Source organism: Manduca sexta, unplaced genomic scaffold (genome assembly GCF_014839805.1).
Source record: "Manduca sexta isolate Smith_Timp_Sample1 unplaced genomic scaffold, JHU_Msex_v1.0 HiC_scaffold_280, whole genome shotgun sequence".
NCBI lineage: Eukaryota > Metazoa > Arthropoda > Insecta > Lepidoptera > Sphingidae > Manduca > Manduca sexta.
This window is the reverse complement of record NW_023593801.1, coordinates 1-11,541: the sequence shown is the minus strand read 5'-3', so window position 1 is coordinate 11,541 and position 11,541 is coordinate 1. Positions and strand designations below refer to the sequence as shown.

Below are 11,541 nucleotides of genomic sequence, written 5' to 3'. Positions count from 1 at the left end.
TCAACCAGTATTAACATTAATCTAATTAAAACAGTCAAGTGGCATGTTGATTATAGATTTGATGATATATAATACAACAAAGAAAAATGTCATGTTCGAGCATTAAAGTACTTTGTTTCAGTATATTAGATCCAATGACTCAAAATCGACAGTGTGTAATCATATATTTATAATACAAGTTTGTACAACGAATACAAACTCAAAAACTATGAAGGACAACACATACAAATAAAAATTGCAAATATAATAAATTTTGACAATATTCGTCCCCGTTTCTAAAACAAAATAAAGTAAACGACCTTGATTTATAACCTTAAAATATCAAATCGGTGCCACGAATTATAAACTAAACACATACCTACGATAAAGCTATTGCAGAATGAAGGTAATTTGATGACGTATTGCCTAATACTAGGAAATATTAGATCCAAGTTTCAAAGCTATACAACACATAAAGAAATTGAGCTGAAGTGGTCTATTTCTACTAATACCCTTAACGAAACCTAAAAATGAAAATAAAACGGGTAATATGAAGGGTACTTACGAGTAAATCTTCTTCGCAACTTTGGTTTCAGTTTCAATTGGTTGACCGTCGTAGTAACTACTAATACTACTACTACAGTTTAATTGTTGTATTAACATCATCTTGACGAGTCGTAGTTAAGCCTTCGACAAACCAAAGAAAGAAAACACGGTAAAACCGTTGATAGTGAATAACTGCGTAGTACACAATGCACTTCAAGCAAGCGATCTAATGTGATTAGCATACAAAATAAATTTTTTTTTTTTTTTTTTTTTATTTATTTCTGTCCATGGATACAAGTCCTTCAGACGCATACATAAATTATTTTACCTACTATATTAAACAAATAGTTCTTAGTTATAAAATACAAATAGGAGTTTTGATACAATTTACAATTAAATTTTCTTAATAGTACGACTAATGTAGATAAACAAAGCTTTATACATTTGAATATTGGATAATATATCTTCCAATTGGCGGGGAATACTTTCAATGTTACTATTTACACATGTACCACTATCACATAAATCGTTCGCTAATAATAAACGGTCAATTCCAAACGCAGGGCACCGAAGTACGATATGATCCAAATCAGCATTTGCTTGATTACAGTAAGAACATCTGTTACTATTCACTAAATGAAGTCTATAAAGATGTGCTGGAGTCAAACAGTGTCCCAACCTCATGCGTGTGATGCAGCTAAAAACTTTCTGTCAATATATTTGTGTTGATGATACCAAGGTTTCGTTGGTAATTCTTTCTGTATTTTGCTGTACCATTTTCCTTTGGTCTGCAGGGTAAAGTCCCAGTATTCTTTCCATAACAGTTTATTGCTACTTTTGTACAAGCTGTAATAATCGGTAAAATGGACCTTCATCGACTCTGTGTGATCCTCATCAGGGTTCGCGTGGGTTGCCTTATCTGCTATTTCATTTCCACGTATGCCACTGTGTGATGGAACCCACAAAAATTCTATGTTAAGGTGTTTCTCATCTCGGAGTTGAGTTAACTTATTTTTAATAGCGTGCACCAAATAATTTATTTTATAGGAAATGTGGAAATTATTTAATGAACACAAAACACTCTTAGAATCTGAAATTATTAAAATATTACTTACATTCGTATTTACATAGAGCAATGCACAATAAATTGCATATACCTCCGCTGTAAATATACTACAGTTAGTACTTATCTTCATACATTTTGTATAATTAAGTTGAGGATCATAAAATGCTGCTGTACAGTAACTATCAGTTTTGGATCCATCTGTATATAATAAATAATAATTATTTTTGCTATTCTTAAATTCTAAAAAATTCAGTATTGTCATGTACAGTATTTACATGTATTATAGGACAATCAATAAGAACTTTAAATGAATTAGTATACAATGGCCAGTTACTATATTTTTTGAATATGCTTTAGAATTCTTTTTAACCAAGTTATAAATTGTTTGGATTTCAGGTATTGTCCCATGTACAAGTGAAGGAGCAGTGACTACATTAGATGAGACTGGTTCTATGTCCAGAGGACTCAATTCGAGTTGTTTGTGAAGAATGCTATTGTTTAAGGATACTATTTTCAAATAAAATCTTTGGGCCAACTGTAATCTACGCAAAACCAGAGGAGGTATACAAGTTTCTATTTCTAGTGAGTTAATAGGTGTTGATCTCATAGCTCCACAAATGAGTCGCAGGCCCATGTTTTGTATCACATCTAACTTCTTTAAATGAGTTCTGCTAGCATTCATGTAGGCTAAACTGCTGTAGTCAAAGTGACTTCTAATTATACTCTTATACAACATAGCCATTGTTTTGGGTCAGACCCCAGTAAGTGCCTGCTAAATGTCTTAGTAAATTAATACCATTTAATGCTTTTTACAAATATGTTTAATGTGTTCATCAAACTTAAGCTTATCATCAATAATAACTCCTAAAAATTTGTGTTGTTTTACCAATGGAATTTGAGTTGTGTTGTAAAAATATTTACATCATCTACATTTAACTGTTTACTAAAAACTAAAACTGAACTTTTGAAGGGCTAATATCAAGTTTAAGTTTATTATGATAGAAATTGTACAACTGTTTCAGTGCATTGTTAATGTTACTTTGAGCAACATGCAAATTTTGATTTGTGCTATACAAAAGCAAGTCATCTGCAAATTGTAGGATCTTAACATTTGTTGTGTCAACATATTTTGAAATTTCTGAGGTATATAAATTATATAATAGTGGCGACAGTGTAGCCCCTTGCATAACACCTCTATTTACACATCTAGGCCCATGCAGTTTGTCATTATACTTCACATATACAGTTCTATCACTCATAAAGTTATACAACCACTTTAAAACTTGGGCAGGTATACCTGTGTTGTATAAAATCTGAATGAGTTCTTCTATATTAACATTATCAAAAGCACCTTTTACATCTAAAAATACACATATCATATTGGAGTGACTTAATTTAGCTTGTTTTATGTCAAATATTAATGATACAAAGCTTTCAGAACAACTTTTGCCTTTTCTGAAGCCAAACTGTACTGAAGGAATTACATTAGTTGACTCAATGAAATAATCTAATCTTAATTTTAACATATTTTCAAATAGTTTACCCAAACATGAAGATAATGAAACTGGCCTATAAGATGTTGCACTGTTTATGGGCTTATTAGGTTTTAATATAGGAATGACACATTGAGTTTTCCAGGTAGTTGGTATTACTATTTCCTTCCACATTCTATTGTAAATACTAAGTAAAATGATTTGTGCATTCAAATGTAATTTTTTAACCAATAAATATGGAATGTCGTCTAGTCCGGAGTAGTATCTCTTCTTGATTTCAAAGATATATGTAATTCATTTAAGTTAAATGTACTATTAAGAAATGTGTTAATATCAGTTTCAGTTGCACTTTCAAATAAATAAGTTAATCTATCTTGACTGATTTGTGTTGTGTCTGTTAAATTATTTATAAAATCAGGAACCCAGTCATCATTAAAATTTCTGTTTTGTCACTAATCCCTATCCTCTTAAATTTTCTAACATATCCCCATATTCGAGAAATTGGTGTTAGTCTGTTGAAACTACCACATAAGTTTTGCCAAGAAGTAATGCTCTCCTCTTTTAATATTCTTTTCTTAGCAGCATCTAACTTTTTATATTTTATCCAATTTTCTATTGTAGGCTGTGAAAAATAATCTTTCAGAGCTTTCTTAGAATTATTTACGACATCAGTACAGTTCTGATTCCACCATGGAACAGGTTTTCTAGAAATTGAGTTAATTGATCTTTTTAACTTTAGGAATAGTTTTATCTCTTAAGTTTTTAATATTTGAACAAAATTATTATACAATGTTAGGGAACTATCATTGACCAGATCCAAATGCGAAAATCCGTTTTCACTCAGAGAACAGTATTCAGGCCAATTTGCTTTGCTATATATATATTTACTTTCATTTACAGGAGAGACACAGTATGATGATGGTTGCACATTTATCTCAAGAAAAGTTGGAAGGTGGTAACTACCCATTGGGTCATCATGAACATACCAATTGCAAAGATGAGCAATAGAAGAACTAGTAAGAGCCAAATCTAATGCAGCAGCCTGTCTACCAGGATAAGGGACCGTTGTTGTAGATCCATCATTTAAAATGCATAAATCACAATCATCTATAAGGTTAAACAAGCATTTACCCCTATTGTTGTCATAATTAGATCCAAAAGCCATGTGATGAGCATTAAAATCACCCATTATAACACAAGGCCTTGGTAAGGAATTTATAAGTCTCTTCAATTTTAAATCATCAAATTGATTAGTGGGTGGACAATAAATACAAAGTAAATATATACAGCTTGTGCCAGTTTTTAATGAAATACATATATTTTGTATGGACTCATGATACAAAGTGTCTATTATACTGTACTGTAAACCATGTTTGATTAGTATACCGACTCCATGATGAGGGTTTTGGATACTTTATAATGAAAATTATATGATGGGAAATTTGGAATTCTAGTGTTGGGTTTTATCCAAGTCTCATTAAGAAGACAAATGTCAACAGACTTTTCAACTAATAAATTTTGTAATAAGGCTTTTTACTCTGCAAACTTTGTATATTATACTGTAATATTTGTAAATAATTATCCATTAAATTAAATTTGATAAGAATATTTCTTTAATTTTCTTAGTAGTAAGTGGAGTATTGTCGGAATTATTACCTAGAGTAACAATGGATTTCACTATTGCCTTAAGAATAATATCATTATTAGCTATTTCCTGTACATTAAGTTCATTATCTTTAGAATTATTTGTATTTATTTTTGTGGGCAATGCAGGGAAAGATTTGTCATTATAGATAAGTGGTGTACTCACAACAGTGGCATACGAATTCTGGAAATATTTGTTTTTTTTCTCCTCCATTTTCTTCTTTTTTATTGGGCAATCTCTGGACACTGCTAAGTGGTTACCCCACAATTTATGCACACTATTTCTTCCACGTCACATTCTTTATAAGAGTGCTTTCCAGCACATGATGAGCAATTTTGGATTCCTCGGCATACCTTTGCAGAATGGTTAAATTTAAGGCATTTGAAACATTGAAGGAGTGGAGGTATATATTGGGTAACTTGATATCTAAATAATTTTATATAAGCATACTGGGGTAAGGATGTTGAGGCAAATGTTACTATGACTGTACCCATAGGTGTTAATATACCATCCACTTTCCTCATCATTCTTTTGATCGAAATAATTTCACTGTCACAGCTGATATTCCTGTATATCTCTTCGTTACTCATATCTTTGGGTACATATCTTAATACTCCCATTTTTCAGTTAGATAGGAGGGAATGAAAGCTTTTAATTTATTTTTTAATAAAAAAATCTTCCATTTTCAAAAACTGTTGGCAGCTCCCGCTGTTTTGAAGGATACACCAATTTTTAAAGCATTTATTCTGTGTACTCCAATTATGCCTTTGACATTGTCACAAAACAGATTTGTTAATGTAATAGGGTTTTATTCCCCACTTTTTCATTTTCAGTCGACTCAACATAAACTATATATTCACAAGTACCATTTTCCAGGAAAAGTCTCTTATAATTAGGCTTTATAAAAATTTTATATTTGTCCAAATTACTGGCCTTAGGATCACTGGTGGAAATTTTTGCATATTTCCTTTTTGTGATATCTCCAGGGTCCTCTCCATCATTGGGAGGACCCATTGTGGAATACTTTATTTACAAAACTATATTACAAAGTATTTATCAATATTTACTAGCAAAAAATAAAATAAAATTTAAGCGATATTAAAAATTGCCGCCTTATTTGACTTCCCGCCAAAAAGTCCGCATACAAAATAAATTCAGACCTGTGTTGCCAGGAAAAATATTATAAAATCTACTTTTATGGACAATATTTTCCAGAAAATAAAATCAATCCAAAAATACCACAATTTTGCAATAATACTTGTAAAATTATTTAACGCAACACATTAAATTATAATTCATAATAATCATCATATTTCAGAATCAGCGAACTCAAATATACAGCCTATTTCAATTTAAAAATAAAACCAGACAGATACACCTTTGCTATAGTAATTATTATAAGATACCATTTCACCCATTAGATGTAGGTTTCACCTATAACGCAAGGTCATACCTATAACAATAACATGTCAATAATAAATAAATGTAGCAAATAAATTTACAAAAGAACTTTCAACATATAGAACTCATATTACAGATATTTTGACTCTGTATTTTGGAGGCAGCAACAAAACCAAACCGTTTTTACAGCCCTAAAATTTTAGATAATATAAGTTTTTTTTGTCATAAATATAGATGGGCTGAAATAATTTTATTTAAAATATATTAGTAGGATGATTTCCAAACTTGTAACCCTAACGTGAGTAATCAACAGTCACGTTGAAGTGAGAGCGAAAGGTATAACCTTGTCAATTATAGTAGTCAACTATATACAACCACAAAAACACGTGCATGGGTTCATTGAAAATTAGTAGTATGGTACAATTTTCCATAATGGCTACCGGAAATGAAGAACATGTCCTAGTTTACGTTCCAAGTTACGGTAGGTATTAATAAAATAAAAATAAAAATCCTCGCATGGGAAAAGAATATTCTTTGCAGTGTTGGTAAATTAAAGTTTAAGGTTTTGATTTCTAAGTAACAATAAGAAAAAAGCAATACAAACAATGTTCCATATTATTTGATAATACTTACCTATTACTAAATATTAGCGAAGGCATTCTACTCGTTGACAAATCAATATTTTTAAATCTTTCTTGTATCATATAACAGGATGCCGGTAAGGCACGTAACGTCATTACTTCACCTTCGCTTCACACTTCACGACACAAGCACTGTCTTAAAGAGACATTAGTTTTTTCATTCGGGAGCACATTCAAATCAATTTCACTGTAATGTATTCTAGAATAATATGGGTACGTGGAAAACGACATTCAGACTCGACAGCGCGTTCTCTACTACCGATTTGTCCGCATTGAACGCTATCGTACTATATAAGGGTAGGCATTTCATTCCCTATATTTAGGGGATGACCGCGCTGTTTACACGGGTCGAAATTTCTAGAGAACAAGAATCAATAAAAGTATTTTTGGTTTAGGTTACCAAAACCACATTAACAAGGTCCATTTTCATACATTTTCACCTAATCTGGGTAACTAAATATTTCGGCCTTTAAAGAATATGACGAAATTTTTAAAGGCAGAAATATCCATGATTATTAATTATTTTACATTTTTTTTTCTTCAACTGCGAGAACTAATCACTAACTAGACGTGAATTTAAATTCTTTACTTGCCAATACTTGTTTAGTTACCCAGATTAAAGCCGAAACAAAATGTATGAAAATGGACCTTGAGCTACCACCTTAAGTATATCGCTTCGCTTCGCTTGCTTGCGCCCAATAAGACATTTAACATAAATATCTTATATTATTCAATGAAAAATTCGGTTAGAAGGCAACAATTTTAATGATTTGCTTGTAGTTATACAATTTTGTGCAATTTCGAAAATAGAGGAAGTACATATGTCGTATCTCTGTTTGTGAATAAATGGACATATGAATTTATTATTTTGGCAGAAGTACTTTGCCCACACAATACATATAAAAGTTAGATAGTTATTTTCTAAAACGATACTTAATTCTATATTTTGGACAACAATATAATAAGGCGATACCTCAAGGTCCATTTTCATACATTTTGTTTTGGTTTAATCTGGGTAACTAAACAAGTATTGGCCTTTAAAAATTTAATATGACGAAATTTTAAAGGCAGAAATATCCATGATTATTAATTATTTTTACATTTTTCTTTCAACTGCGAGAACTAATCACTAACTAGACGTGAATTTAAATTGTTTACTTGCCAATACTTGTTTAGTTACCCAGATTAAAGCCGAAACAAAATGTATGAAAATGGACCTTGAGGTATCCCCTTAACAAACATAATATCAGGCGTAAATTAAAAAAAGAATATGATGACATCGTTTGAACTGGTAGTTTAATTTTTTGTATATATAATTAGGTATAATTTTTGTTTATATATAAAATTATGTTTAGTGTGAGTTACGTAAACGTTTTTCTTCCTTTCTTTCAATCATACATCGACTAAATCATTAGACTGTTATAACCACCCCGTGTGTTCGTCTGGCGTTTGTGCGCATGCGAGTTGCGCCACTGTCTGTGACGTAGCATGTTTACACCCCGACGGATTCGATTGTTGTGTCTATGTACCTACCCCTGAATGGCACGTCAATATCATAGAATTTTGTATGGGAATGTGTACTATTTGATAATATGAGTTAAAAATCCTTTACTTATAAGTATATCTACTTCATCTATAGAAATAATATGACCGATAAAATCAAATTATAAACAATGAGGATGGTCAAAAAGAGTTTGCTGGTAGCTTGTAAAACAAGCGATTTAGTTTACCTCGAGGATAATTATGTTAGTCGAAGTCAGTATTGTGGACTAATGGTTTGATAATAGAGAACCACGTTGAGATCATGCCCTTTAACTGGGCGACTTTTAAGAACTAGAAATATTTTGATGACATTACTGTGATTTTATAATACATATTAGATTAAGTGCAGGAAGAACCTTTTCGCATAACTTTGGCTTGAAATGAGAATACATAATATTTTATTTCACATCGCATTAGGAACGATCACATTTCAAAATTATAGAAAATAATTTTACAATTAACGCTGAACTAAAATATATTATGTAGGTATTGATTTCTTTTTTTTATTATAAAAGTATCTAAATGGCATCCTTGCAGATTTGAACCATAAATGTGGGCTCAAAGGACTACTATTCAGAGCTATAAAACAACTTTAAAAATATAAATGATACCTTTGTCTATTTTCTTTCGGGGGACTTTTTATTTATTCTTTCTTATCTTGTTACCACAAACCACACGATAAACAAATATTTTTTCCTGCTATAATATATAATTATTATAAAACATGTAGGTATATAATGGAACAGCTTTTGGGCGTTTTAAAGATTGAAATAGGTATTTATGAAAAAATAACGCCAATAAATGAGGATATCTCATCAAAATATCGCCAACTCAACAGTTGGCGTTTAAGACCTGATTTATTAGCCAGTAAAATGCTTTGTCAGTAGGTCACCTAAACACGTCCTCAGCTAAAACACAAAAATTATAAACATACAACTTTCGAAAATCACCGTGCCCCAAAAAAAGCGATAAAAAAGGCCTGAATATAACACTTTACAAAGAGTGACTCGATTAAAAATTCTATGTTTTGAATAAAATAAATACTTATATTAGATATAATTTTTTTTTATACGCTTTATTGCAACTAACACAACACTCAGTGAGAAATATATTCACGCACGCGTTATATTCCCATTGAACTACAAAATGATCCGAAAATCGGAAAAGTATTTAGGATTTTTTGTGATAATATTCGTTATATATGGATAATTTTTGGCCGAGGTAATTAGATATTCGGTTTGATTTATTAGAACAATGTCAAAATGACCTTGTACCTACAAATGGAGATACCTATTTTTAAGTTTGGAACCTCGGGTAACTCGCAGCCATAAATACAGACTAAAGTGGTTCACTCATAAAGCAACGTGACGTGCGTTGTGCGCAGTTATCTTTGTATGCACTACGTATGATATCAAGGCCTATTGTAAAGTCAATTTCACACATACATTTAATAATTAAAGAGTTCGAAACTTACGATTGCTGTTGCTGAACTGTTGCTAGACAAATTACTAGGCATTATGAGACCTTAGGGTGACAAGTGCAGGACTTTGTAATTCAAAGTGCGGGTGGCATCTGTAATAGTAGTCTGTGGTAACAACTGTTATTGAGCAGACGTATTGCGATTCATCAGGCAAGCGGCTTGCACGTTTTGTCATTTATTTATGTACTTATATGAATAAATATTACAATGTCAATAAAATTGGTTCGTCTTTTTCTTTGTAATTGCTATAGAAATTAACAAATTGGTGGGGCCCATTTATTTGGTCAGTCATTGTTATACAAAAATTTACTACCCGGTGCACCTCTCTTTATCACAATATATGTACTACATGTCCAATCAGAGACAATTTTTTAATTTATTATGGTTCTGGAAACAAGTCCATAATTAGTGACAATTCACAAAGTTAGAGTTGCCAGCACAGTTTAGTTAATCTCTCAAGGCAGTCAATGGTACGTACTTAGGTAGGTAGTCGGCTTGTAAAAGAGTGGATTAAATGAATATTATATAAAATAAGTGTTTTTTTTCAGACCTGCAAAATACCTCTGGTGGCTACCACAAGTACACAGTACAGTATGTCGTTAGTATTTTATGCATGATATATTAAAGCTAATATGATGGCAACATCATCACGGTATCTGAAAAGTTTAATTCCTAGATATAAAACTGGGCCACTGTCACAGCGCACTACAAAAAAATATCAGCTATTTTAAAATCAAACTCGAAATGGAATTGACACCAGTCGCAGATGTTATTTCGTTTGTGGTCGCCGACGCCTAAATCCACTTAATTTAAAATGGTTTGGTATAGTTTGAGAAGTATTTTAAACTAGGTTACGTTGGCAACCTATGGCTATATTTGGTCACACTACCTTATATTATCGATATTTAGTATTAAATATGGCAACCCCGCTTATGATTGCGCGGTAAATCCTAACCATAGACAAGTGTAAACGGCAACTCTATGTATATTTTGTTCATAATATTACTAAAAAGTATTGTATTTCCCGAGGACTCTTGACATTTCTATAAATAAACCGGTATAAATTGGTAGGAGTAACCCTTGGTCAATCATTTGCTGCTATCGAATCATACGAGAAGTGCGCCAGACTTTGTTCCCGCAGTGCTAGTAATTGTGTTGTATTGTGCATATTTCAAAGTCTAAGAATCTCATTCAGCAATAATGTAAGTATTAATTATTTGTAGTGATATCAGTTTACAGGAACATTAGGGGTATTGTATAGGTTTAGAGCACAGTAGGTATTCTCGGTCGGAATTTTATCGTGTTGGATGTTATTATATTAAGGTTTGAGAAAATACGTGGAATAAGTGATTGATATAGACTGATAAGGCGACAATGGAAGTCTTTGAATAGCATATGGGATATATGTGCTGATATTAATTAATTATAATTACAAGTTAGTAATTCAGTCAACAAAGAAGTTCTATACAGTCATAAATGGTGACGTCTTGAACAAAATGTAAGTACCAACAATGACGTTTTACAAATAGACGCCAATACACTAACAAAATGGCACATAACAACGGCGCATCATTTGCTATAGTCACGTACCTGTACATATAATTACAAATTGGCTCGAAGAAGGAATAAAAAGATGCAGCATACATTCGTTGGAAAAGGATATATATACATCGACAGTTAGGTAACAACGTTACTGCCGCACGCTCATTGGCCGTCAAGTCGGGCAATTACCTTACTTTCGTCTTGTC

The 11,541-nt window shown here is 31.7% G+C and overlaps 2 long non-coding RNA genes across 4 annotated transcripts; one reads left to right on the top strand and one right to left on the bottom strand.

Moving 5' to 3' along the window:
• Nucleotides 1-882: 882 nt before the first annotated feature.
• Nucleotides 883-4,330, top strand: LOC119192453. Of its 3 annotated transcripts, none has more exons than XR_005113644.1 (3): nt 883-1,134; nt 1,988-2,152; nt 3,985-4,330. It is a non-coding gene; the product is annotated as an uncharacterized LOC119192453 (long non-coding RNA). The 3 variants fall into 3 exon arrangements; XR_005113645.1 differs by lacking the exon at nt 883-1,134 and adding an exon at nt 1,165-1,273; XR_005113646.1 differs by lacking the exon at nt 883-1,134 and adding an exon at nt 1,225-1,320.
• A 1,782-nt stretch (nt 4,331-6,112) lies between these two features.
• Nucleotides 6,113-7,045, bottom strand: LOC119192452. The gene is made up of 2 exons (XR_005113643.1): nt 6,764-7,045; nt 6,113-6,182 (listed from the first exon to the last, which is right to left on the bottom strand). It is a non-coding gene; the product is annotated as an uncharacterized LOC119192452 (long non-coding RNA).
• Between the last annotated feature and the right edge of the window lie 4,496 nt (nt 7,046-11,541).